Source organism: Pseudophryne corroboree, chromosome 8 (genome assembly GCF_028390025.1).
Source record: "Pseudophryne corroboree isolate aPseCor3 chromosome 8, aPseCor3.hap2, whole genome shotgun sequence".
Lineage (NCBI taxonomy): Eukaryota > Metazoa > Chordata > Amphibia > Anura > Myobatrachidae > Pseudophryne > Pseudophryne corroboree.
The window spans coordinates 376,394,749-376,421,258 of NC_086451.1; the positions used below are offsets into that span (position 1 = coordinate 376,394,749).

The following is a 26,510-nucleotide window of genomic DNA, read 5'->3' on the forward strand; positions in this document are numbered from 1 at the left end:
CAAAATATTTCATCTTAATGAAAAAACACAGTATAAACAAATAACATTGAATGCAATGACCACGAAGGGACTCGACCCTTCAATCTTCTGATCCGAAGTCAGACGCCTTATCCATTAGGCCACGTGGTCAATGTCTGTCCAAAGATTAACGCCTAAGAAAGTATAGTAATATAAAGATTCATGTAAAAAACATATTTGTTTTGTTTCTTTGAGACAACTGTTTTGGATAATCTTACACTCAGATGACAAACTTTGATCCATCAACAATTTTAGTTATTAATTCTGAATAAAACTTATATTGTTTAGTATTCTACAATACCCCATTCAAGAAGTTTGAGAAACCTTAAACAAACTGAGAAATATATTTAATGGTTGATGTGCAATCTACAAAGTTTACTGAATAGTTTAAAGACCAAAGGGTTAGAGATTCTTCACTTTGAATCATGTTTGATCTGATTTCATTATTAAAATCCAAATATAAGATGTTATCTTTATGTAAAAATATATACACCTAGATGACAAACTTTGATCCAACAATAATTTTAGTTATTGATTCTGAAAGAAAATATTAATGTTTAGTATTCCACAATACCCAAGCCTAGAATTTTGAGAAACCTTACATCAACTTAAAGATACATTGACTGCTGTGCAATCTACAAAGTTTGCTAAATAGTTTAAAGAACGAAGGTTTTGAGATATTTTACTTTGAGCTGTGTTTGTTCTGATTTCATTATTATATTCCTTACAAAATATTTCATCTTAATGAAAAAAATATAGTATAAACAAATAACATTGAATCCAATGACCACGAAGGGACTCGAACCCTCAATCTTCTGATCCGAAGTCAGACGCCTTATCCATTAGGCCACGTGGTCACACTTTGTCAATATATCAATGCCTAAGATAGTATAGTAACATAAAGATTCAAGTCAAAAACATATTTGTTTTTTTCTTTGAGACAACTGTTTTGGATAATCTTACACTCAGATGACAAACTTTAATGCAACAATAATTTCAATTATTAATTCTGAATAAAACTAATATTGTTTAGTATTCTACAATACCCCATTCAAGAAGTTTGATAAACCTTAAACAAACTGAGAAATTTATTTAATGGTTGATGTGCAATCTACAAAGTTTATTGAATAGTTTAAAGACCAAAGGGTTAGAGATTCTTCACTTTGAATCATGTTTGATCTGAGTTCATTATTAAAATCCAAACATAAGATGTTATCTTTATGTAAAAATATATACACCTAGATGACAAACTTTGATCCAACAATAATTTTAGTTATTGATTCTGAAAGAAAATAATAATGTTTAGTATTCCACAATACCCAAGCCTAGAATTTTGAGAAACCTTAAATCAACTTAAAGATACATTGACTGCTGTGCAATCTACAAAGTTTGCTAAATAGTTTAAAGAACAAAGGTTTTGAGATATTTTACTTTGAGCTGTGTTTGTTCTGATTTCATTATTATATTCCTTACAAAATATTTCATCTTAATGAAAAAACATAGTATAAACAAATAACATTGAATGCAATGACCACGAAGGGACTCGAACCCTCAATCTTCTGATCCGAAGTCAGACTCCTTATCCATTAGGCCACGTGGTCAATGTCTGTCCAAAGATTAACGCCTAAGAAAGTATAGTAATATAAAGATTCATGTAAAAAACATATTTGTTTTGTTTCTTTGAGACAACTGTTTTGGATAATCTTACACTCAGATGACAAACTTTGATCCAACAACAATTTTAGTTATTGATTCTGAAAGAAAATAATAATGTTTAGTATTCCACAATACCCAAACCTAGAATTTTGAGAAACCTTAAATCAACTTAAAGATACATTGACTGCTTTGCAATCTACAAAGTTTGCTAAATAGTTTAAAGAACAAAGGTTTTGAGATATTTTACTTTGAGCTGTGTTTGTTCTGATTTCATTATTATATTCCTTACAAAATATTTAATCTTAATGAAAAAAATACAGTATAAACAAATAACATTGAATGCAATGACCACGAAGGGACTCGAACTCTCAATCTTCTGATCCGAAGTCAGACGCCTTATCCATTAGGCCACGTGGTCACTCATTGGCAATATATCAATGCCTAAGAAAGTATAGTAACATAAAGATTCAAGTAAAAAACATATTTGTTTTTTTCTTTGAGACAACTGTTTTGGATAATCTAACACTCAGATGACAAACTTTAATCCAACAATAATTTCAATTATTAATTCTGAATAAAACTAATATTGTTTAGTATTCTACAATACCCCATTCAAGAAGTTTGAGAAACCTTAAACAAACTGAGAAATATATTTAATGGTTGATGTGCAATCTACAAAGTTTACTGAATAGTTTAAAGACCAAAGGGTTAGAGATTCTTCACTTTGAATCATGTTTGATCTGATTTCATTATTAAAATCCAAACATAAGATGTTATCTTTATGTAAAAATATATACACCTAGATGACAAACTTTGATCCAACAATAATTTTAGTTATTGATTCTGAAAGAAAATAATAATGTTTAGTATTCCACAATACCCAAGCCTAGAATTTTGAGAAACCTTAAATCAACTTAAAGATACATTGACTGCTGTGCAATCTACAAAGTTTGCTAAATAGTTTAAAGAACAAAGGTTTTGAGATATTTTACTTTGAGCTGTGTTTGTTCTGATTTCATTATTATATTCCTTACAAAATATTTCATCTTAATGAAAAAAATACAGTATAAACAAATAACATTGGATCCAATGACCACGAAGGGACTCGAACCCTCAATCTTCTGATCCGAAGTCAGACGCCATATCCATTAGGCCACGTGGTCACTATTTGTCAAAATTTTAATGCCTAAGAAAGTATAGTAACATAAAGATTCAAGTAAAAAACATATTTGTTTTGTTTCTTTGAGACAACTGTTTTGGATAATCTTACACTCAGATGACAAACTTTAATTCAACAATAATTTTAGTTGTTGATTCTGAAAGAAAATAATAATGTTTAGTATTCCACAATACCCAAGCCTAGAATTTTGAGAAACCTTAAATCAACTTAAAGATACATTGACTGCTGTGCAATCTACAAAGTTTGCTAAATAGTTTAAAGAGCAAAGGTTTTGAGATATTTTTCTTTGAGCTGTGTTTGTTCTGATTTCATTATTATATTCCTTACAAAATATTTCATCTTAATGAAAAAAAATACAGTATAAACAAATAACATTGAAGACAATGACCACGAAGGGACTCGAACCCTCAATCTTCTGATCCGAAGTCAGACGCCTTATCCATTAGGCCACGTGGTCAATGTCTGTCCAAAGATTAACGCCTAAGAAAGTATAGTAATATAAAGATTCAAGTAAAAAACATATTTGTTTTCTTTCTTTGAGACAACTGTTTTGGATAATCTTACACTCAGATGACAAACTTTAATCCAACAATAATTTCAATTATTAATTCTGAATAAAACTAATATTGTTTAGTATTCTACAATACCCCATTCAAGAAGTTTGAGAAACCTTAAAAAAACTGAGAAATATATTTAATGGTTGATGTGCAATCTACAAAGTTTACTGAATAGTTTAAAGACCAAAGGGTTAGAGATTCTTCACTTTGAATCATGTTTGATCCGATTTCATTATTAAAATCCAAACATAAGATGTTATCTTTATGTAAAAATATATACACCTAGATGAAAAACTTTGATCCAACAATAATTTTAGTTATTGATTCTGAAAGAAAATAATAATGTTTAGTATTCCACAATACCCAAGCCTAGAATTTTGAGAAACCTTAAATCAACTTAAAGATACATTGACTGCTGTGCAATCTACAAAGTTTGCTAAATAGTTTAAAGAACAAAGGTTTTGAGATATTTTACTTTGAGCTGTGTTTGTTATGATTTCATTATTATATTCCTTACAAAATATTTCATCTTAATGAAAAAAATACAGTATAAACAAATAACATTGAATCCAATGACTACGAAGGGACTCTAACCCTCAATCTTCTGATCCGAAGTCAGATGCCTTATCCATTAGGCAACGTGGTCACCGTGTGTCCAAAGATTAACGCCTAAGAAAGTATAGTAATATAAAGATTCAAGTAAAAAACATATTTGTTTTGTTTCTTTGAGACAACTGTTTTGGATAATCTTACACTCAGATGACAAACTTTGATCCAACAATAATTTTAGTTATTGATTCTGAAAGAAAATAATAATGTTTAGTATTCCACAATACCCAAGCCTAGAATTTTGAGAAACCTTAAATCAACTTAAAGATACATTGACTGCTGTGCAATCTACAAAGTTTGCTAAATAGTTTAAAGAACAAAGGTTTTGAGATATTTTACTTTGAGCTGTGTTTGTTCTGATTTCATTATTATATTCCAAACAAAATATTTAATCTTAATGAAAAAATACAGTATAAACAAATAACATTGAATCCAATGACCACGAAGGGACTCGAACCCTCAATCTTCTGATCCGAAGTCAGATGCCTTATCCATTAGGCCACGTGGTCACTGTTTGTTAATATATTAATGCCTAAGAAAGTATAGTAACATAAAGATTCAAGTAAAAAACATATTTGTTTTTTTCTTTGAGACAACTGTTTTGGATAATCTTACACTCAGATGACAAACTTTAATCCAACAATAATTTCAATTATTAATTCTGAATAAAACTAATATTGTTTAGTATTCTACAATACCCCATTCAAGAAGTTTGAGAAACCTTAAACAAACTGTGAAATATATGTAATGGTTGATGTGCAATCTACAAAGTTTACTGAATAGTTTAAAGACCAAAGGGTTAGAGATTCTTCACTTTGAATCATGTTTGATCTGATTTCATTATTAAAATCCAAACATAAGATGTTATCTTTATGTAAAAATATTTACACCTAGATGACAAACTTTGATCCAACAATAATTTTAGTTATTGATTCTGAAAGAAAATAATAATGTTTAGTATTCCACAATACCCAAGCCTAGAATTTTGAGAAACCTTAAATCAACTTAAAGATACATTGACTGCTGTGCAATCTACAAAGTTTGCTAAATAGTTTAAAGAACAAAGGTATTGAGATATTTTACTTTGAGCTGTGTTTGTTCTGATTTCATTATTATATTCCTTACAAAATATTTCATCTTAATGAAAAAAAAATACAGTATAAACAAATAACATTGAAGGCAATGACCACGAAGGGACTCGAACCCTCAAACTTCTGATCCGAAGTCAGACGCCTTATCCATTAGGCCACGTGGTCAATGTCTGTCCAAAGATTAACGCCTAAGAAAGTATAGTAATATAAAGATTCAAGTAAAAAACATATTTGTTTTGTTTCTTTGAGACAACTGTTTTGGATAATCTTACACTCAGATGACAAACTTTGATCCAACAATTATTTTAGTTATTGATTCTGAAAGAAAATAATAATGTTTAGTATTCCACAATACCCAAGCCTAGAATTTTGAGAAACCTTAAATCAACTTAAAGATACATTGACTGCTGTGCAATCTACAAAGTTTGCTAAATAGTTTAAAGAACAAAGGTTTTGAGATATTTTACTTTGAGCTGTGTTTGTTCTGATTTCATTATTATATTCCTTACAAAATATTTCATCTTAATGAAAAAAATACAGTATAAACAAATAACATTGAATCCAATGACCACGAAGGGACTCGAACTGTCAATCTTCTGATCCGAAGTCAGATGCCTTATCCATTAGGCCACGTGGTCACTGTTTGTTAATATATTAATGCCTAAGAAAGTATAGTAACATAAAGATTCAAGTAAAAAACATATTTGTTTTTTTCTTTGAGACAACTGTTTTGGATAATCTTACACTCAGATGACAAACTTTAATCCAACAATAATTTCAATTATTAATTCTGAATAAAACTAATATTGTTTAGTATTCTACAATACCCCATTCAAGAAGTTTGAGAAACCTTAAACAAACTGAGAAATATATGTAATGGTTGATGTGCAATCTACAAAGTTTACTGAATAGTTTAAAGACCAAAGGGTTAGAGATTCTTCACTTTGAATCATGTTTGATCTGATTTCATTATTAAAATCCAAACATAAGATGTTATCTTTATGTAAAAATATTTACACCTAGATGACAAACTTTGATCCAACAATAATTTTAGTTATTGATTCTGAAAGAAAATAATAATGTTTAGTATTCCACAATACCCAAGCCTAGAATTTTGAGAAACCTTAAATCAACTTAAAGATACATTGACTGCTGTGCAATCTACAAAGTTTGCTAAATAGTTTAAAGAACAAAGGTTTTGAGATATTTTACTTTGAGCTGTGTTTGTTCTGATTTCATTATTATATTCCTTACAAAATATTTCATCTTAATGAAAAAAATACAGTATAAACAAATAACATTGAATCCAATGACCACGAAGGGACTCGAACTGTCAATCTTCTGATCCGAAGTCAGATGCCTTATCCATTAGGCCACGTGGTCACTGTTTGTTAATATATTAATGCCTAAGAAAGTATAGTAACATAAAGATTCAAGTAAAAAACATATTTGTTTTTTTCTTTGAGACAACTGTTTTGGATAATCTTACACTCAGATGACAAACTTTAATCCAACAATAATTTCAATTATTAATTCTGAATAAAACTAATATTGTTTAGTATTCTACAATACCCCATTCAAGAAGTTTGAGAAACCTTAAACAAACTGAGAAATATATGTAATGGTTGATGTGCAATCTACAAAGTTGACTGAATAGTTTAAAGACCAAAGGGTTAGAGATTCTTCACTTTGAATCATGTTTGATCTGATTTCATTATTAAAATCCAAACATAAGATGTTATCTTTATGTAAAAATATTTACACCTAGATGACAAACTTTGATCCAACAATAATTTTAGTTATTGATTCTGAAAGAAAATAATAATGTTTAGTATTCCACAATACCCAAGCCTAGAATTTTGAGAAACCTTAAATCAACTTAAAGATACATTGACTGCTGTGCAATCTACAAAGTTTGCTAAATAGTTTAAAGAACAAAGGTATTGAGATATTTTACTTTGAGCTGTGTTTGTTCTGATTTCATTATTATATTCCTTACAAAATATTTCATCTTAATGAAAAAAATACAGTATAAACAAATAACATTGAATCCAATGACCACGAAGGGACTCGAACACTCAATCTTCTGATCCGAAGTCAGACGCCTTATCCATTAGGCCACGTGGTCACTGTTTGTAAAAATATTAATGCCTAAGAAAGTATAGTAACATAAAGATTCAAGTAAAAAACATATTTGTTTTGTTTCTTTGAGACAACTGTTTTGGATAATCTTACACTCAGATGACAAACTTTAATTCAACAATAATTTTAGTTATTGATTCTGAAAGAAAATAATAATGTTTAGTATTCCACAATACCCAAGCCTAGAATTTTGAGAAACCTTAAATCAACTTAAAGATACATTGACTGCTGTGCAATCTACAAAGTTTGCTAAATAGTTTAAAGAACAAAGGTATTGAGATATTTTACTTTGAGCTGTGTTTGTTCTGATTTCATTATTATATTCCTTACAAAATATTTCATCTTAATGAAAAAAAAATACAGTATAATCAAATAACATTGAAGACAATGACCACGAAGGGACTCGAACCCTCAAACTTCTGATCCGAAGTCAGACGCCTTATCCATTAGGCCACGTGGTCAATGTCTGTCCAAAGATTAACGCCTAAGAAAGTATAGTAATATAAAGATTCAAGTAAAAAACATATTTGTTTTGTTTCTTTGAGACAACTGTTTTGGATAATCTTACACTCAGATGACAAACTTTGATCCAACAATTATTTTAGTTATTGATTCTGAAAGAAAATAATAATGTTTAGTATTCCACAATACCCAAGCCTAGAATTTTGAGAAACCTTAAATCAACTTAAAGATACATTGACTGCTGTGCAATCTACAAAGTTTGCTAAATAGTTTAAAGAACAAAGGTTTTGAGATATTTTACTTTGAGCTGTGTTTGTTCTTATTTCATTATTATATTCCTTACAAAATATTTCATCTTAATGAAAAAAATACAGTATAAACAAATAACATTGAATCCAATGACCACAAAGGGACTCGAACCCTCAATCTTCTGATCCGAAGTCAGACGCCTTATCCATTAGGCCACGTGGTCACGCTTTGTCAATGTATCAATGCCTAAGATAGTATAGTAACATAAAGATTCAAGTAAAAAACATATTTGTTTTTTTCTTTGAGACAACAGTTTTGGATAATCTTACACTCAGATGACAAACTTTAATGCAACAATAATTTCAATTATTAATTCTGAATAAAACTAATATTGTTTAGTATTCTACAATACCCCATTCAAGAAGTTTGAGAAACCTTAAACAAACTGAGAAATATATTTAATGGTTGATGTGCAATCTACAAAGTTTACTGAATAGTTTAAAGACCAAAGGGTTAGAGATTCTTCACTTTGAATCATGTTTGATTTGATTTCATTATTAAAATCCAAACATAAGATGTTATCTTTATGTAAAAATATATACACCTAGATGACAAACTTTGATCCAACAATAATTTTAGTTATTGATTCTGAAAGAAAATAATAATGTTCAGTATTCCACAATACCCAAGCCTAGAATTTTGAGAAACATTAAATCAACTTAAACATACATTGACTGCTGTGCAATCTACAAAGTTTGCTAAATAGTTTAAAGAACAAAGGTTTTGAGATATTTTACTTTGAGCTGTGTTTGTACTGATTTCATTATTATATTCCTTACAAAATATTTCATCTTAATGAAAAAAATACAGTATAAACAAATAACATTGAATCCAATGACCACGAAGGGACTCGAACCCTCAATCTTCTGATCCGAAGTCAGATGCCTTATCCATTAGGCCACGTGGTCACTGTTTGTTAATATATTAATGCCTAAGAAAGTATAGTAACATAAAGATTCAAGTAAAAAACATATTTGTTTTTTTCTTTGAGACAACTGTTTTGGATAATCTTACACTCAGATGACAAACTTTAATCCAACAATAATTTCAATTATTAATTCTGAATAAAACTAATATTGTTGAGTATTCTACAATACCCCATTCAAGAAGTTTGAGAAACCTTAAACAAACTGTGAAATATATGTAATGGTTGATGTGCAATCTACAAAGTTTACTGAATAGTTTAAAGACCAAAGGGTTAGAGATTCTTCACTTTGAATCATGTTTGATCTGATTTCATTATTAAAATCCAAACATAAGATGTTATCTTTATGTAAAAATATTTACACCTAGATGACAAACTTTGATCCAACAATAATTTTAGTTATTGATTCTGAAAGAAAATAATAATGTTTAGTATTCCACAATACCCAAGCCTAGAATTTTGAGAAACCTTAAATCAACTTAAAGATACATTGACTGCTGTGCAATCTACAAAGTTTGCTAAATAGTTTAAAGAACAAAGGTATTGAGATATTTTACTTTGAGCTGTGTTTGTTCTGATTTCATTATTATATTCCTTACAAAATATTTCATCTTAATGAAAAAAAAATACAGTATAAACAAATAACATTGAAGGCAATGACCACGAAGGGACTCGAACCCTCAAACTTCTGATCCGAAGTCAGACGCCTTATCCATTAGGCCACGTGGTCAATGTCTGTCCAAAGATTAACGCCTAAGAAAGTATAGTAATATAAAGATTCAAGTAAAAAACATATTTGTTTTGTTTCTTTGAGACAACTGTTTTGGATAATCTTACACTCAGATGACAAACTTTAATCCAACAATTATTTTAGTTATTGATTCTGAAAGAAAATAATAATGTTTAGTATTCCACAATACCCAAGCCTAGAATTTTGAGAAACCTTAAATCAACTTAAAGATACATTGACTGCTGTGCAATCTACAAAGTTTGCTAAATAGTTTAAAGAACAAAGGTTTTGAGATATTTTACTTTGAGCTGTGTTTGTTCTGATTTCATTATTATATTCCTTACAAAATATTTCATCTTAATGAAAAAAATACAGTATAAACAAATAACATTGAATCCAATGACCACGAAGGGACTCGAACTGTCAATCTTCTGATCCGAAGTCAGATGCCTTATCCATTAGGCCACGTGGTCACTGTTTGTCAATATATTAATGCCTAAGAAAGTATAGTAACATAAAGATTCAAGTAAAAAACATATTTGTTTTTTTCTTTGAGACAACTGTTTTGGATAATCTTACACTCAGATGACAAACTTTAATCCAACAATAATTTCAATTATTAATTCTGAATAAAACTAATATTGTTTAGTATTCTACAATACCCCATTCAAGAAGTTTGAGAAACCTTAAACAAACTGAGAAATATATGTAATGGTTGATGTGCAATCTACAAAGTTTACTGAATAGTTTAAAGACCAAAGGGTTAGAGATTCTTCACTTTGAATCATGTTTGATCTGATTTCATTATTAAAATCCAAACATAAGATGTTATCTTTATGTAAAAATATTTACACCTAGATGACAAACTTTGATCCAACAATAATTTTAGTTATTGATTCTGAAAGAAAATAATAATGTTTAGTATTCCACAATACCCAAGCCTAGAATTTTGAGAAACCTTAAATCAACTTAAAGATACATTGACTGCTGTGCAATCTACAAAGTTTGCTAAATAGTTTAAAGAACAAAGGTATTGAGATATTTTACTTTGAGCTGTGTTTGTTCTGATTTCATTATTATATTCCTTACAAAATATTTCATCTTAATGAAAAAAATACAGTATAAACAAATAACATTGAATCCAATGACCACGAAGGGACTCGAACACTCAATCTTCTGATCCGAAGTCAGACGCCTTATCCATTAGGCCACGTGGTCACTGTTTGTAAAAATATTAATGCCTAAGAAAGTATAGTAACATAAAGATTCAAGTAAAAAACATATTTGTTTTGTTTCTTTGAGACAACTGTTTTGGATAATCTTACACTCAGATGACAAACTTTAATTCAACAATAATTTTAGTTATTGATTCTGAAAGAAAATAATAATGTTTAGTATTCCACAATACCCAAGCCTAGAATTTTGAGAAACCTTAAATCAACTTAAAGATACATTGACTGCTGTGCAATCTACAAAGTTTGCTAAATAGTTTAAAGAACAAAGGTATTGAGATATTTTACTTTGAGCTGTGTTTGTTCTGATTTCATTATTATATTCCTTACAAAATTTTTCATCTTAATGAAAAAAAAATACAGTATAATCAAATAACATTGAAGACAATGACCACGAAGGGACTCGAACCCTCAAACTTCTGATCCGAAGTCAGACGCCTTATCCATTAGGCCACGTGGTCAATGTCTGCCCAAAGATTAACGCCTAAGAAAGTATAGTAATATAAAGATTCAAGTAAAAAACATATTTGTTTTGTTTCTTTGAGACAACTGTTTTGGATAATCTTACACTCAGATGACAAACTTTGATCCAACAATTATTTTAGTTATTGATTCTGAAAGAAAATAATAATGTTTAGTATTCCACAATACCCAAGCCTAGAATTTTGAGAAACCTTAAATCAACTTAAAGATACATTGACTGCTGTGCAATCTACAAAGTTTGCTAAATAGTTTAAAGAACAAAGGTTTTGAGATATTTTACTTTGAGCTGTGTTTGTTCTGATTTCATTATTATATTCCTTACAAAATATTTCATCTTAATGAAAAAAATACAGTATAAACAAATAACATTGAATCCAATGACCACGAAGGGACTCGAACTGTCAATCTTCTGATCCGAAGTCAGATGCCTTATCCATTAGGCCACGTGGTCACTGTTTGTTAATATATTAATGCCTAAGAAAGTATAGTAACATAAAGATTCAAGTAAAAAACATATTTGTTTTTTTCTTTGAGACAACTGTTTTGGATAATCTTACACTCAGATGACAAACTTTAATCCAACAATAATTTCAATTATTAATTCTGAATAAAACTAATATTGTTTAGTATTCTACAATACCCCATTCAAGAAGTTTGAGAAACCTTAAACAAACTGAGAAATATATGTAATGGTTGATGTGCAATCTACAAAGTTTACTGAATAGTTTAAAGACCAAAGGGTTAGAGATTCTTCACTTTGAATCATGTTTGATCTGATTTCATTATTAAAATCCAAACATAAGATGTTATCTTTATGTAAAAATATTTACACCTAGATGACAAACTTTGATCCAACAATAATTTTAGTTATTGATTCTGAAAGAAAATAATAATGTTTAGTATTCCACAATACCCAAGCCTAGAATTTTGAGAAACCTTAAATCAACTTAAAGATACATTGACTGCTGTGCAATCTACAAAGTTTGCTAAATAGTTTAAAGAACAAAGGTATTGAGATATTTTACTTTGAGCTGTGTTTGTTCTGATTTCATTATTATATTCCTTACAAAATATTTCATCTTAATGAAAAAAATACAGTATAAACAAATAACATTGAATCCAATGACCACGAAGGGACTCGAACACTCAATCTTCTGATCCGAAGTCAGACGCCTTATCCATTAGGCCACGTGGTCACTGTTTGTAAAAATATTAATGCCTAAGAAAGTATAGTAACATAAAGATTCAAGTAAAAAACATATTTGTTTTGTTTCTTTGAGACAACTGTTTTGGATAATCTTACACTCAGATGACAAACTTTAATTCAACAATAATTTTAGTTATTGATTCTGAAAGAAAATAATAATGTTTAGTATTCCACAATACCCAAGCCTAGAATTTTGAGAAACCTTAAATCAACTTAAAGATACATTGACTGCTGTGCAATCTACAAAGTTTGCTAAATAGTTTAAAGAACAAAGGTATTGAGATATTTTACTTTGAGCTGTGTTTGTTCTGATTTCATTATTATATTCCTTACAAAATTTTTCATCTTAATGAAAAAAAAATACAGTATAATCAAATAACATTGAAGACAATGACCACGAAGGGACTCGAACCCTCAAACTTCTGATCCGAAGTCAGACGCCTTATCCATTAGGCCACGTGGTCAATGTCTGTCCAAAGATTAACGCCTAAGAAAGTATAGTAATATAAAGATTCAAGTAAAAAACATATTTGTTTTTTTCTTTGAGACAACTGTTTTGGATAATCTTACACTCAGATGACAAACTTTCATCCAACAATTATTTTAGTTCTTGATTCTGAAAGAAAATAATAATGTTTAGTATTCCACAATACCCAAGCCTAGAATTTTGAGAAACCTTAAATCAACTTAAAGATACATTGACTGCTGTGCAATCTACAAAGTTTGCTAAATAGTTTAAAGAACAAAGGTTTTGAGATATTTTACTTTGAGCTGTGTTTGTTCTGATTTCATTATTATATTCCTTACAAAATATTTCATCTTAATGAAAAAAATACAGTATAAACAAATAACATTGAATCCAATGACCACGAAGGGACTCGAAGACTCAATCTTCTGATCCGAAGTCAGACGCCTTATCCATTAGGCCACGTGGTCACTGTTTGTTAATGTATTAATGCCTAAGAAAGTATAGTAACATAAAGATTCAAGTAAAAAACATATTTGTTTTTTTCTTTGAGACAACTGTTTTGGATAATCTTACACTCAGATGACAAACTTTCATCCAACAATAATTTCAATTATTAATTCTGAATAAAACTAATATTGTTTAGTATTCTACAATACCCCATTCAAGAAGTTTGAGAAACCTTAAACAAACTGAGAAATATATGTAATGGTTGATGTGCAATCTACAAAGTTTACTGAATAGTTTAAAGACCAAAGGGTTAGAGATTCTTCACTTTGAATCATGTTTGATCTGATTTCATTATTAAAATCCAAACATAAGATGTTATCTTTATGTAAAAATATTTACACCTAGATGACAAACTTTGATCCAACAATAATTTTAGTTATTGATTCTGAAAGAAAATAATAATGTTTAGTATTCCACAATACCCAAGCCTAGAATTTTGAGAAACCTTAAATCAACTTAAAGATACATTGACTGCTGTGCAATCTACAAAGTTTGCTAAATAGTTTAAAGAACAAAGGTTTTGAGATATTTTACTTTGAGCTGTGTTTGTTCTGATTTCATTATTATATTCCTTACAAAATATTTCATCTTAATGTAAAAAATACAGTATAAACAAATAACATTGGATCCAATGACCACGAAGGGACTCGAACCCTCAATCTTCTGATCCGAAGTCAGACGCCATATCCATTAGGCCACGTGGTCACTGTTTGTCAAAATCTTAATGCCTAAGAAAGTATAGTAACATAAAGATTCAAGTAAAAAACATATTTGTTTTGTTTCTTTGAGACAACTGTTTTGGATAATCTTACACTCAGATGACAAACTTTAATTCAACAATAATTTTAGTTATTGATTCTGAAAGAAAATAATAATGTTTAGTATTCCACAATACCCAAGCCTAGAATTTTGAGAAACCATAAATCAACTTAAAGATACATTGACTGCTGTGCAATCTACAAAGTTTGCTAAATAGTTTAAAGAGCAAAGGTTTTGAGATATTTTACTTTGAGCTGTGTTTGTTCTGATTTCATTATTATATTCCTTACAAAATATTTCATCTTAATGAAAAAAAATACAGTATAAACAAATAACATTGAAGGCAATGACCACGAAGGGACTCGAACCCTCAATCTTCTGATCCGAAGTCAGACGCCTTATCCATTAGGCCACGTGGTCAATGTCTGTCCAAAGATTAACGCCTAAGAAAGTATAGTAATATAAAGATTCAAGTAAAAAACATATTTGTTTTCTTTCTTTGAGACAACTGTTTTGGATAATCTTACACTCAGATGACAAACTTTAATCCAACAATAATTTCAATTATTAATTCTGAATAAAACTAATATTGTTTAGTATTCTACAATACCCCATTCAAGAAGTTTGAGAAACCTTAAACAAACTGAGAAATATATTTAATGGTTGATGTGCAATCTACAAAGTTGACTGAATAGTTTAAAGACCAAAGGGTTAGAGATTCTTCACTTTGAATCATGTTTGATCCGATTTCATTATTAAAATCCAAACATAAGATGTTATCTTTATGTAAAAATATATACACCTAGATGAAAAACTTTGATCCAACAATAATTTTAGTTATTGATTCTGAAAGAAAATAATAATGTTTAGTATTCCACAATACCCAAGCCTAGAATTTTGAGAAACCTTAAATCAACTTAAAGATACATTGACTGCTGTGCAATCTACAAAGTTTGCTAAATAGTTTAAAGAACAAAGGTTTTGAGATATTTTACTTTGAGCTGTGTTTGTTATGATTTCATTATTATATTCCTTACAAAATATTTCATCTTAATGAAAAAAATACAGTATAAACAAATAACATTGAATCCAATGACCACGAAGGGACTCTAACCCTCAATCTTCTGATCCGAAGTCAGATGCCTTGTCCATTAGGCCACGTGGTCACCGTGTGTCCAAAGATTAACGCCTAAGAAAGTATAGTAATATAAAGATTCAAGTAAAAAACATATTTGTTTTGTTTCTTTGAGACAACTGTTTTGGATAATCTTACACTCAGATGACAAACTTTGATCCAACAATAATTTTAGTTATTGATTCTGAAAGAAAATAATAATGTTTAGTATTCCACAATACCCAAGCCTAGAATTTTGAGAAATCTTAAATCAACTTAAAGATACATTGACTGCTGTGCAATCTACAAAGTTTGCTAAATAGTTTAAAGAACAAAGGTTTTGAGATATTTTACTTTGAGCTGTGTTTGTTCTGATTTCATTATTATATTCCTTACAAAATATTTCATCTTAATGAAAAAAATACAGTATAAACAAATAACATTGAATCCAATGACCACGAAGGGACTCGAACCCTCAATCTTCTGATCCGAAGTCAGATGCCTTATCCATTAGGCCACGTGGTCACCGTTTGTCAAAATATTAATGCCTAAGAAAGTATAGTAACATAAAGATTCAAGTAAAAAACATATTTGTTTTTTTCTTTGAGACAACTGTTTTGGATAATCTTACACTCAGATGACAAACTTTAATCCAACAATAATTTCAATTATTAATTCTGAATAAAACTAATATTGTTTAGTATTCTACAATACCCCATTCAAGAAGTTTGAGAAACCTTAAACAAACTGAGAAATATATGTAATTTTTGATGTGCAATCTACAAAGTTTACTGAATAGTTTAAAGACCAAAGGGTTAGAGATTCTTCACTTTGAATCATGTTTGATCTGATTTCATTATTAAAATCCAAACATAAGATGTTATCTTTATGTAAAAATATTTACACCTAGATGACAAACTTTGATCCAACAATAATTTTAGTTATTGATTCTGAAAGAAAATAATAATGTTTAGTATTCCACAATACCCAAGCCTAGAATTTTGAGAAACCTTAAATCAACTTAAAGATACATTGACTGCTGTGCAATCTACAAAGTTTGCTAAATAGTTTAAAGAACAAAGGTATTGAGATATTTTACTTTGAGCTGTGTTTGTTCTGATTTCATTATTATATTCCTTACAAAATATTTCATCTTAATGAAAAAAAAATACAGTATAAACAAATAACATTGAAGGCAATGACCACGAAGGGACTCGAACCCTCAATCTTCTGATCCGAAGTCAGACGCCTTATCCATTAGGCCACGTGGTCAGTGTCTGTCCAAAGATTAACGCCTAAGAAAGTATAGTAATATAAAGATTCAAGTAAAAAACATATTTGTTTTGTTTCTTTGAGACAACTGTTTTGGATAATCTTACACTCAGATGACAAACTTTGATCCAACAATTATTTTAGTTATTGATTCTGAAAGAAAATAATAATGTTTAGTATTCCACAATACCCAAGCCTAGAATTTTGAGAAACCTTAAATCAACTTAAAGATACATTGACTGCTGTGCAATCTACAAAGTTTGCTAAATAGTTTAAAGAACAAAGGTTTTGAGATATTTTACTTTGAGCTGTGTTTGTTCTGATTTCATTATTATATTCCTTATAAAATATTTCATCTTAATGAAAAAAATACAGTATAAACAAATAACATTGAATCCAATGACCACGAAGGGACTCGAACACTCAATCTTCTGATCCGAAGTCAGACGCCTTATCCATTAAGCCACGTGGTCACTGTTTGTTAATGTATTAATGCCTAAGAAAGTATAGTAACATAAAGATTCAAGTAAAAAACATATTTGTTTTTTTCTTTGAGACAACTGTTTTGGATAATCTTACACTCAGATGACAAACTTTAATCCAACAATAATTTCAATTATTAATTCTGAATTAAACTAATATTGTTTAGTATTCTACAATACCCCATTCAAGAAGTTTGAGAAACCTTAAACAAACTGAGAAATATATTTAATGGTTGATGTGCAATCTACAAAGTTTACTGAATAGTTTAAAGACCAAAGGGTTAGAGATTCTTCACTTTGAATCATGTTTGATCTGATTTCATTATTATAATCCATACATAAGATGTTATCTTTATGTAAAAATATATACACCTAGATGACAAACTTTGATCCAACAATAATTTTAGTTATTGATTCTGAAAGAAAATAATAATGTTTAGTATTCCACAGTACCCAAGCCTAGAATTTTGAGAAACCTTAAATCAACTTAAAGATACATTGACTGCTGTGCAATCTACAAAGTTTGCTAAATAGTTTAAAGAACAAAGGTTTTGAGATATTTTACTTTGAGCTGTGTTTGTTATGATTTCATTATTATATTCCTTACAAAATATTTCATCTTAATGAAAAAAATACAGTATAAACAAATAACATTGAATCCAATGACCACGAAGGGACTCTAAACCTCAATCTTCTGATCTGAAGTCAGATGCCTTATCCATTAGGCCACGTGGTCACCGTGTGTCCAAAGATTAACGCCTAAGAAAGTATAGTAATATAAAGATTCAAGTAAAAAACATATTTGTTTTGTTTCTTTGAGACAACTGTTTTGGATAATCTTACACTCAGATGACAAACTTTGATCCAACAATAATTTTAGTTATTGATTCTGAAAGAAAATAATAATGTTTAGTATTCCACAATACCCAAGCCTAGAATTTTGAGAAACCTTAAATCAACTTAAAGATACATTGACTGCTGTGCAATCTACAAAGTTTGCTAAATAGTTTAAAGAGCAAAGGTTTTGAGATATTTTACTTTGAGCTGTGTTTGTTCTGATTTCATTATTATATTCCTTACAAAATATTTCATCTTAATGAAAAAAATACAGTATAAACAAATAACATTGAATCCAATGACCACGAAGGGACTCGACCCCTCAATCTTCTGATCCGAAGTCAGACGCCTTATCCATTAGGCCACGTGGTCACTGTTTGTTAATGTATTAATGCCTAAGAAAGTATGGTAACATAAAGATTCAAGTAAAAAACATATTTGTTTTTCTTTGAGACAACTGTTTTGGATAATCTTACACTCAGATGACAAACTTTAATCCAACAATAATTTCAATTATTAATTCTGAATAAAACTAATATTGTTTAGTAATCTACAATACCCCATTCAAGAAGTTTGAGAAACCTTAAACAAACTGAGAAATATATGTAATGGTTGATGTGCAATCTACAAAGTTTACTGAATAGTTTAAAGACCAAAGGGTTAGAGATTCTTCACTTTGAATCATGTTTGATCTGATTTTATTATTAAAATCCAAACATAAGATGTTATCTTTATGTAAAAATATATACACCTAGATTACAAACTTTGATCCAACAATAATTTTAGTTATTGATTCTGAAAGAAAATAGTAATGTTTAGTATTCCACAATACCCAAGCCTAGAATTTTGAGAAACCTTAAATCAACTTAAAGATACATTGACTGCTGTGCAATCTACAAAGTTTGCTAAATAGTTTAAAGAACAAAGGTTTTGAGATATTTTACTTTGAGCTGTGTTTGTTCTGATTTCATTATTATATTCCTTACAAAATATTTCATCTTAATGAAAAAAATACAGTATAAACAAATAACATTGAATGCAATGACCACGAAGGGACTCGAATCCTCAATCTTCTGATCCGAAGTCAGATGCCTTATCCATTAGGCCACGTGGTCACCGTGTGTCCAAATATTAATGCCTAAGAAAGTATAGTAATATAAAGATTCAAGTAAAAAACATATTTGTTTTGTTTCTTTGAGACAACTGTTTTAGATAATCTTACACTCAGATGACAAACTTTGATAAAACAATAATTTTAGTTATTGATTCTGAAAGAAAATAATAATGTTTAGTATTCCACAATACCCAAGCCTAGAATTTTGAGAAACCTTAAATCAACTTAAAGATACATTGACTGCTGTGCAATCTACAAAGTTTGCTAAATAGTTTAAAGAGCAAAGGTTTTGAGATATTTTACTTTGAGCTGTGTTTGTTCTGATTTCATTATTATATTCCTTACAAAATATTTCATCTTAATGAAAAAAATACAGTATAAACAAATAACATTGAAGGCAATGACCACGAAGGGACTCGAACCCTCAATCTTCTGATCCGAAGTCAGACGCCTTATCCATTAGGCCACGTGGTCAATGTCTGTCCAAAGATTAACGCCTAAGAAAGTATAGTAATATAAAGATTCAAGTAAAAAACGTATTTGATTTGTTTCTTTGACACAACTGTTTTGGATAATCTTACACTCAGATGACAAACTTTAATCCAACAATAATTTCAATTATTAATTCTGAATAAAACTAATATTGTTTAGTATTCTACAATACCCCATTCAAGAAGTTTGAGAAACCTTAAACAAACTGAGAAATATATTTAATGGTTGATGTGCAATCTACAAAGTTTAGTGAATAGTTTAAAGACCAAAGGGTTAGAGATTCTTCACTTTGAATCATGTTTGATCTGATTTCATTATTATAATCCATACATAAGATGTTATCTTTATGTAAAAATATATACACCTAGATGACAAACTTTGATCCAACAATAATTTTAGTTATTGATTCTGAAAGAAAATAATAATGTTTAGTATTCCACAATACCCAAGCCTAGAATTTTGAGAAACCTTAAATCAACTTAAAGATACATTGACTGCTGTGCAATCTACAAAGTTTGCTAAATAGTTTAAAGAACAAAGGTTTTGAGATATTTTACTTTGAGCTGTGTTTGTTCTGATTTCATTATTATATTCCTTACAAAATATTTCATCTTAATGAAAAAAATACAGTATAAACAAATAACATTGAATCCAATGACCATGAATGGACTCTAACCCTCAATCTTCTGATCCGAAGTCAGATGCCTTATCCATTAGGCCACATGGTCACCATGTGTCCAAAGATTAACGCCTAAGAAAGTATAGTAATATAAAGATTCAAGTAAAAAACATATTTGTTTTGTTTCTTTGAGACAACTGTTTTGGATAATCTTACACTCAGATGACAAACTTTGATCCAACAATAATTTTAGTTATTGATTCTGAATAAAACTAATATTGTTTAGTATTCTACAATACCCCATTCAAGAAGTTTGAGAAACCTTAAACAAACTGAGAAATATATTTAATGGTTGATGTGCAATCTACAAAGTTTAGTGAATAGTTTAAAGACCAAAGGGTTAGAGATTCTTCACTTTGAATCATGTTTGATCTGATTTCATTATTATAATCCATACATAAGATGTTATCTTTATGTAAAAATATATACACCTAGATGACAAACTTTGATCCAACAATAATTTTAGTTATTGATTCTGAAAGAAAATAATAATGTTTAGTATTCCACAATACCCAAGCCTAGAATTTTGAGAAACCTTAAATCAACTTAAAGATACATTGACTGCTGTGCAATCTACAAAGTTTGCTAAATAGTTTAAAGAACAAAGGTTTTGAGATATTTTACTTTGAGCTGTGTTTGTTCTGATTTCATTATTATATTCCTTACAAAATATTTCATCTTAATGAAAAAAATACAGTATAAACAAATAACATTGAATCCAATGACCACGAAGGGACTTGAACCCTCAATCTTCTGATCCGAAGTCAGACGCCTTATCCATTAGGCCACGCGGTCACTGTTTGTTAATGTATTAATGCCTAAGAAAGTATGGTAACATAAAGATTCAAGTAAAAAACATATTTGTTTTTCTTTGAGACAACTGTTTTGGATAATCTTACACTCAGATGACAAACTTTAATCCAACAATAATTTCAATTATTAATTCTGAATAAAACTAATATTGTTTAGTAATCTACAATACCCCATTCAAGAAGTTTGAGAAACCTTAAACAAACTGAGAAATATATGTAATGGTTGATGTGCAATCTACAAAGTTTACTGAATAGTTTAAAGACCAAAGGGTTAGAGATTCTTCACTTTGAATCATGTTTGATCTGATTTTATTATTAAAATCCAAACATAAGATGTTATCTTTATGTAAAAATATATACACCTAGATTACAAACTTTGATCCAACAATAATTTTAGTTATTGATTCTGAAAGAAAATAGTAATGTTTAGTATTCCACAATACCCAAGCCTAGAATTTTGAGAAACCTTAAATCAACTTAAAGATACATTGACTGCTGTGCAATCTACAAAGTTTGCTAAATAGTTTAAAGAACAAAGGTTTTGAGATATTTTACTTTGAGCTGTGTTTGTTCTGATTTCATTATTATATTCCTTACAAAATATTTCATCTTAATGAAAAAAATACAGTATAAACAAATAACATTGAATGCAATGACCACGAACGGACTTGAATCCTCAATCTTCTGATCCGAAGTCTGATGCCTTATCCATTAGGCCACGTGGTCACCGTGTGTCCAAAGATTAATGCCTAAGAAAGTATAGTAATATAAAGATTCAAGTAAAAAACATATTTGTTTTGTTTCTTTGAGACAACTGTTTTGGATAATCTTACACTCAGATGACAAACTTTGATAAAACAATAATTTTAGTTATTGAATCTGAAAGAAAATAATAATGTTTAGTATTCCACAATACCCAAGCCTAGAATTTTGAGAAACCTTAAATCAACTTAAAGATACATTGACTGCTGTGCAATCTACAAAGTTTGCTAAATAGTTTAAAGAGCAAAGGTTTTGAGATATTTTACTTTGAGCTGTGTTTGTTCTGATTTCATTATTATATTCCTTACAAAATATTTCATCTTAATGAAAAAAATACAGTATAAACAAATAACATTGAAGGCAATGACCACGAAGGGACTCGAACCCTCAATCTTCTGATCCGAAGTCAGACGACTTATCCATTAGGCCACGTGGTCAATGTCTGTCCAAAGATTAACGCCTAAGAAAGTATAGTAATATAAAGATTCAAGTAAAAAAACGTATTTGTTTTGTTTCTTTGACACAACTGTTTTGGATAATCTTACACTCAGATGACAAACTTTAATCCAACAATAATTTCAATTATTAATTCTGAATAAAACTAATATTGTTTAGTATTCTACAATACCCCATTCAAGAAGTTTGAGAAACCTTAAACAAACTGAGAAATATATTTAATGGTTGATGTGCAATCTACAAAGTTTACTGAATAGTTTAAAGACAAAAGGGTTAGAGATTCTTCACTTTGAATAATGTTTGATCTGATTTCATTATTATAATCCATACATAAGATGTTATCTTTATGTAAAAATATACACACCTAGATGACAAACTTTGATCCAACAATAATTTTAGTTATTGATTCTGAAAGAAAATAATAATGTTTAGTATTCCACAATACCCAAGCCTAGAATTTTGAGAAACCTTAAATCAACTTAAAGATACATTGACTGCTGTGCAATCTACAAAGTTTGCTAAATAGTTTAAAGAGCAAAGGTTTTGAGATATTTTACTTTGAGCTGTGTTTGTTCTGATTTCATTATTATATTCCTTACAAAATATTTCATCTTAATGAAAAAAATACAGTATAAACAAATAACATTGAATGCAATGACCACGAAGGGACTCGAATCCTCAATCTTCTGATCCGAAGTCAGATGCCTTATCCATTAGGCCACGTGGTCACCGTGTGTCCAAAGATTAATGCCTAAGAAAGTATAGTAATATAAAGATTCAAGTAAAAAACATATTTGTTTTGTTTCTTTGAGACAACTGTTTTGGATAATCTTACACTCAGATGACAAACTTTGATAAAACAATAATTTTAGTTATTGATTCTGAAAGAAAATAATAATGTTTAGTATTCCACAATACCCAAGCCTAGAATTTTGAGAAACCTTAAATCAACTTAAAGATACATTGACTGCTGTGCAATCTACAAAGTTTGCTAAATAGTTTAAAGAGCAAAGGTTTTGAGATATTTTACTTTGAGCTGTGTTTGTTCTGATTTCAATATTATATTCCTTACAAAATATTTCATCTTAATGAAAAAAATACAATAAAAACAAATAATATTGAAGGCAATGACCACGAAGGGACTCGAACCCTCAATCTTCTGATCCGAAGTCAGACGCCTTATCCATTAGGCCACGTGGTCACTGTTTGTTAATATATTAATGCCTAAGAAAGTATAGTAACATAAAGATTCAAGTAAAAAACATATTTGTTTTTTTCTTTGAGACAACTGTTTTGGATAATCTTACACTCAGATGACAAACTTTAATCCAACAATAATTTCAATTATTAATTCTGAATAAAACTAATATTGTTTAGTATTCTACAATACCCCATTCAAGAAGTTTGAGAAACCTTAAACAAACTGAGAAATATATTTAATGGTTGATGTACAATCTACAAAGTTTACTGAATAGTTTAAAGACCAAAGGGTTAGAGATTCTTCACTTTGAATCATGTTTGATCTGATTTCATTATTATATTCCATACATAAGATGTTATCTTTATGTAAAAATATATACACCTAGATGACAAACTTTGATCCAACAATAATTTTAGTTATTGATTCTGAAAGAAAATAATAATGTTTAGTATTCCACAATACCCAAGCCTAGAATTTTGAGAAACCTTAAATCAACTTAAAGATACATTGACTGCTGTGCAATCTACAAAGTTTGCTAAATAGTTTAAAGAACAAAGGTTTTGAGATATTTTACTTTGAGCTGTGTTTGTTCTGATTTCATTATTATATTCCTTACAAAATATTTCATCTTAATGAAAAAATACAGTATAAACAAATAACATTGAATGCAAAGACCACGAAGGGACTCGAACCCTCAATCTTCTGATCCGAAGTCAGACGCCTTATCCATTAGGCCACGTGGTCAATGTCTGCCCAAACATTAACGCCTAAGAAAGTATAGTAATATAAAGATTCAAGTAAGGGGGGCGTGGCCTAGCGGGACTCTGGAGTGGATGCATGGTGCATGAGCTCCTGCTGCAAACTAATAATTAAAGCCTTTTTAGGTGCCTACACACCCAGTATTTTGCCCACAGTGCACCCACAAGACCCCTACCACGTAAGGAGGAGAGCTGCGGAGCCGGAGTGCAGGTTACTCCTGCACTTGCGGGTTGCGGCCTCCACCCGGGGTGAAGCCGGGACCTAGATTTAAGAGCCAGCCGACCAGACTCCGGTGCGCTCCGGACGCTACAGCCCACCACATAGCCGGCAACAAAGAAGTTCCCCCAGCCTGAGAAGCCTTACCGGGAGCAGCGGAGGCGAAGGCGAGCCCTAGGCGAGCCCCAGGAACTACGGGCTAGCCGCCGAGACGAGCCGCGGCCCTGCTTGTGGAGGACCCGGTGGCGGCGGCCATCTTGGGAGAGGCGGGCGGAGAGCAGCAGAGGCTGAGAGCGCACGAACAACCCCCGTTGACGGTGGGCACACCACACTTGGCGCATGACCGTGGGCTGAGGAGGCCCCCATTCGAGCTGACGGACCACGGGCGGCGGCTGAGGAGGGAGAGGCCCGTTTGAGCTGAGGAGCTGAGGAGCGGCGGCCATCTTGGAGGAGGCAAGGCCAGTACTAGCTATAGAGTCCCTGCAGATTCTCACCAGCCCTGTACAGTTGCAACCTGAGGAGCTCTGTGCTGTGTGTGCACTGGGAGCTGGCTTATATGGTGTATTCAACACCTCATACCATTATACGCCTATCCAGCATTCTATTAGCATTGCCTGGTCCTCGTCCACTACACAGTACACCAGAGCCCCCTGGTGGTAGCCCATATACAGCATCTCCCTCACCTAAAGCACAGGGGCATTATTTGATGAGAAGGTGACATCGTTGGCTCCTTGTTGTGGTTGCACGCTGCGGCACATACAGGATGTAGACCCCTCTTCAATGAATCCTCATCGTCACCCCCCGCAATCATTTTAGCTGATGTAATCACGCACATGGCGTAAGAGGATACCTGCCGTCCTAGACCTTAGACGGAATTCTCCTTTCTACTGGAACCCTCCCATCCCCTCAAAGTAATACATGATGGCTCCAAAAAAGAATAAAGCCTCCAAATCAATCTCTCAAGTTGCCTTTTTCAAGCCTTCCCCATATCGAAATAAATCTCAGGGTCCTGGATCTTCTGCCTCCAGGTCGGATCTCCCGCCCACAACTTCATCGCCCATGATGGCTCTATCTTCATCCCAGGATTCCCCCCCCTCTCCTCGCCTGGAAGACAGCGAAGCCTTAACGGTGGGTACCATGAAGCTATTGCTACACCAGTTTAAGGATGAGGTGGCGTCCGAATTTCGCACTATGTTGCAGTCTTGCCAGCGGTCCGTTGAGGAGTTGGGTGAGAGGACCGGACACTTGGAAACCAAGATGGGGGAGGTGGTGGGCTCTCATAATACTTTGATCGATTCCCATGATATTCTTGAAGGGGAGGTGGCGGCTCTGCGGGACAAAGTAGCGGACCTGGAGGACCGCTCACGCAGAAATAATCTCAAGCTCCGAGGGGTACCAGAATCGGTATCTAATAGCAGCCTACATGACTATACAATCGAAATATTCAAGAAGCTGCTACCCTCCGCTACATCTGCGGACTTGATATTGGACCATATCCATAGGGTCCCGAAGGCCCGCAGTGCTCCTGAAGGAGCGTCGAGAGATGTTTTGATGAGAGTCCACTTCTTTCATATCAAGGAATCCCTACTTAAAGCAGCTAGACCTACCTCAGATACGGCGAGTGCTATGGGCCGGCTTCAGCTTTTCGGAGACTTATCGCACTACACCCTCACCAGGAGACGTGCCTTTCAGCCTGTCACCGTGGCCCTTAGGAAAGCTGGAATCGTATATAGGTGGGGTTTCCCCACGCATCTATTGATTTCTAGAGAAGGATCCACGATAGTAGTGTCTTCGGTCGACGACGGTATGAGACTTCTTCACAAATGGAATATAGCTGGAGACCAGGGTCCCGACTCTCCTGACCGCCGACTTCAGCCGGACTGGTCGACGGTTGGGAAGTATGCCCTTATCACCGCGGTGTTTTCCCTGCCATTGATATCCACTTATAAGACTAGCGTTGTTTCCGTATGATTGTACT

General features: G+C 31.3%; 30 non-coding genes across 30 annotated transcripts; all 30 read right to left on the reverse strand.

The window, feature by feature from the left end:
* Positions 1-802: 802 nt before the first annotated feature.
* Positions 803-875, reverse strand: TRNAR-UCG (transfer RNA arginine (anticodon UCG)). The gene has a single exon. It is a non-coding gene; the product is annotated as a tRNA-Arg (tRNA).
* Positions 876-1,546: 671 nt separating this feature from the next.
* TRNAR-UCG (transfer RNA arginine (anticodon UCG)) lies at positions 1,547-1,619 on the reverse strand. The gene has a single exon. It is a non-coding gene; the product is annotated as a tRNA-Arg (tRNA).
* Positions 1,620-2,019: 400 nt separating this feature from the next.
* Positions 2,020-2,092, reverse strand: TRNAR-UCG (transfer RNA arginine (anticodon UCG)). The gene has a single exon. It is a non-coding gene; the product is annotated as a tRNA-Arg (tRNA).
* A 672-nt stretch (positions 2,093-2,764) lies between these two features.
* On the reverse strand, positions 2,765-2,837 carry TRNAR-UCG (transfer RNA arginine (anticodon UCG)). The gene has a single exon. It is a non-coding gene; the product is annotated as a tRNA-Arg (tRNA).
* A 401-nt stretch (positions 2,838-3,238) lies between these two features.
* TRNAR-UCG (transfer RNA arginine (anticodon UCG)) lies at positions 3,239-3,311 on the reverse strand. Its single transcript has one exon. It is a non-coding gene; the product is annotated as a tRNA-Arg (tRNA).
* Positions 3,312-4,456: 1,145 nt separating this feature from the next.
* TRNAR-UCG (transfer RNA arginine (anticodon UCG)) lies at positions 4,457-4,529 on the reverse strand. Its single transcript has one exon. It is a non-coding gene; the product is annotated as a tRNA-Arg (tRNA).
* Positions 4,530-5,203: 674 nt separating this feature from the next.
* On the reverse strand, positions 5,204-5,276 carry TRNAR-UCG (transfer RNA arginine (anticodon UCG)). The gene has a single exon. It is a non-coding gene; the product is annotated as a tRNA-Arg (tRNA).
* Positions 5,277-7,166: 1,890 nt separating this feature from the next.
* Positions 7,167-7,239, reverse strand: TRNAR-UCG (transfer RNA arginine (anticodon UCG)). Its single transcript has one exon. It is a non-coding gene; the product is annotated as a tRNA-Arg (tRNA).
* A 402-nt stretch (positions 7,240-7,641) lies between these two features.
* Positions 7,642-7,714, reverse strand: TRNAR-UCG (transfer RNA arginine (anticodon UCG)). The gene has a single exon. It is a non-coding gene; the product is annotated as a tRNA-Arg (tRNA).
* A 400-nt stretch (positions 7,715-8,114) lies between these two features.
* Positions 8,115-8,187, reverse strand: TRNAR-UCG (transfer RNA arginine (anticodon UCG)). The gene has a single exon. It is a non-coding gene; the product is annotated as a tRNA-Arg (tRNA).
* A 672-nt stretch (positions 8,188-8,859) lies between these two features.
* Positions 8,860-8,932, reverse strand: TRNAR-UCG (transfer RNA arginine (anticodon UCG)). The gene has a single exon. It is a non-coding gene; the product is annotated as a tRNA-Arg (tRNA).
* A 674-nt stretch (positions 8,933-9,606) lies between these two features.
* On the reverse strand, positions 9,607-9,679 carry TRNAR-UCG (transfer RNA arginine (anticodon UCG)). The gene has a single exon. It is a non-coding gene; the product is annotated as a tRNA-Arg (tRNA).
* Positions 9,680-10,824: 1,145 nt separating this feature from the next.
* Positions 10,825-10,897, reverse strand: TRNAR-UCG (transfer RNA arginine (anticodon UCG)). Its single transcript has one exon. It is a non-coding gene; the product is annotated as a tRNA-Arg (tRNA).
* Positions 10,898-11,299: 402 nt separating this feature from the next.
* Positions 11,300-11,372, reverse strand: TRNAR-UCG (transfer RNA arginine (anticodon UCG)). Its single transcript has one exon. It is a non-coding gene; the product is annotated as a tRNA-Arg (tRNA).
* Positions 11,373-12,517: 1,145 nt separating this feature from the next.
* TRNAR-UCG (transfer RNA arginine (anticodon UCG)) lies at positions 12,518-12,590 on the reverse strand. The gene has a single exon. It is a non-coding gene; the product is annotated as a tRNA-Arg (tRNA).
* Positions 12,591-12,992: 402 nt separating this feature from the next.
* Positions 12,993-13,065, reverse strand: TRNAR-UCG (transfer RNA arginine (anticodon UCG)). Its single transcript has one exon. It is a non-coding gene; the product is annotated as a tRNA-Arg (tRNA).
* A 1,144-nt stretch (positions 13,066-14,209) lies between these two features.
* Positions 14,210-14,282, reverse strand: TRNAR-UCG (transfer RNA arginine (anticodon UCG)). Its single transcript has one exon. It is a non-coding gene; the product is annotated as a tRNA-Arg (tRNA).
* A 401-nt stretch (positions 14,283-14,683) lies between these two features.
* On the reverse strand, positions 14,684-14,756 carry TRNAR-UCG (transfer RNA arginine (anticodon UCG)). Its single transcript has one exon. It is a non-coding gene; the product is annotated as a tRNA-Arg (tRNA).
* A 673-nt stretch (positions 14,757-15,429) lies between these two features.
* Positions 15,430-15,502, reverse strand: TRNAR-UCG (transfer RNA arginine (anticodon UCG)). Its single transcript has one exon. It is a non-coding gene; the product is annotated as a tRNA-Arg (tRNA).
* A 400-nt stretch (positions 15,503-15,902) lies between these two features.
* Positions 15,903-15,975, reverse strand: TRNAR-UCG (transfer RNA arginine (anticodon UCG)). The gene has a single exon. It is a non-coding gene; the product is annotated as a tRNA-Arg (tRNA).
* Positions 15,976-16,649: 674 nt separating this feature from the next.
* On the reverse strand, positions 16,650-16,722 carry TRNAR-UCG (transfer RNA arginine (anticodon UCG)). Its single transcript has one exon. It is a non-coding gene; the product is annotated as a tRNA-Arg (tRNA).
* Positions 16,723-17,122: 400 nt separating this feature from the next.
* On the reverse strand, positions 17,123-17,195 carry TRNAR-UCG (transfer RNA arginine (anticodon UCG)). The gene has a single exon. It is a non-coding gene; the product is annotated as a tRNA-Arg (tRNA).
* A 1,145-nt stretch (positions 17,196-18,340) lies between these two features.
* TRNAR-UCG (transfer RNA arginine (anticodon UCG)) lies at positions 18,341-18,413 on the reverse strand. Its single transcript has one exon. It is a non-coding gene; the product is annotated as a tRNA-Arg (tRNA).
* A 670-nt stretch (positions 18,414-19,083) lies between these two features.
* Positions 19,084-19,156, reverse strand: TRNAR-UCG (transfer RNA arginine (anticodon UCG)). The gene has a single exon. It is a non-coding gene; the product is annotated as a tRNA-Arg (tRNA).
* A 400-nt stretch (positions 19,157-19,556) lies between these two features.
* Positions 19,557-19,629, reverse strand: TRNAR-UCG (transfer RNA arginine (anticodon UCG)). Its single transcript has one exon. It is a non-coding gene; the product is annotated as a tRNA-Arg (tRNA).
* A 1,419-nt stretch (positions 19,630-21,048) lies between these two features.
* On the reverse strand, positions 21,049-21,121 carry TRNAR-UCG (transfer RNA arginine (anticodon UCG)). The gene has a single exon. It is a non-coding gene; the product is annotated as a tRNA-Arg (tRNA).
* Positions 21,122-22,264: 1,143 nt separating this feature from the next.
* Positions 22,265-22,337, reverse strand: TRNAR-UCG (transfer RNA arginine (anticodon UCG)). Its single transcript has one exon. It is a non-coding gene; the product is annotated as a tRNA-Arg (tRNA).
* A 674-nt stretch (positions 22,338-23,011) lies between these two features.
* Positions 23,012-23,084, reverse strand: TRNAR-UCG (transfer RNA arginine (anticodon UCG)). Its single transcript has one exon. It is a non-coding gene; the product is annotated as a tRNA-Arg (tRNA).
* Positions 23,085-23,484: 400 nt separating this feature from the next.
* On the reverse strand, positions 23,485-23,557 carry TRNAR-UCG (transfer RNA arginine (anticodon UCG)). The gene has a single exon. It is a non-coding gene; the product is annotated as a tRNA-Arg (tRNA).
* A 671-nt stretch (positions 23,558-24,228) lies between these two features.
* On the reverse strand, positions 24,229-24,301 carry TRNAR-UCG (transfer RNA arginine (anticodon UCG)). Its single transcript has one exon. It is a non-coding gene; the product is annotated as a tRNA-Arg (tRNA).
* Positions 24,302-26,510: the final 2,209 nt, after the last annotated feature.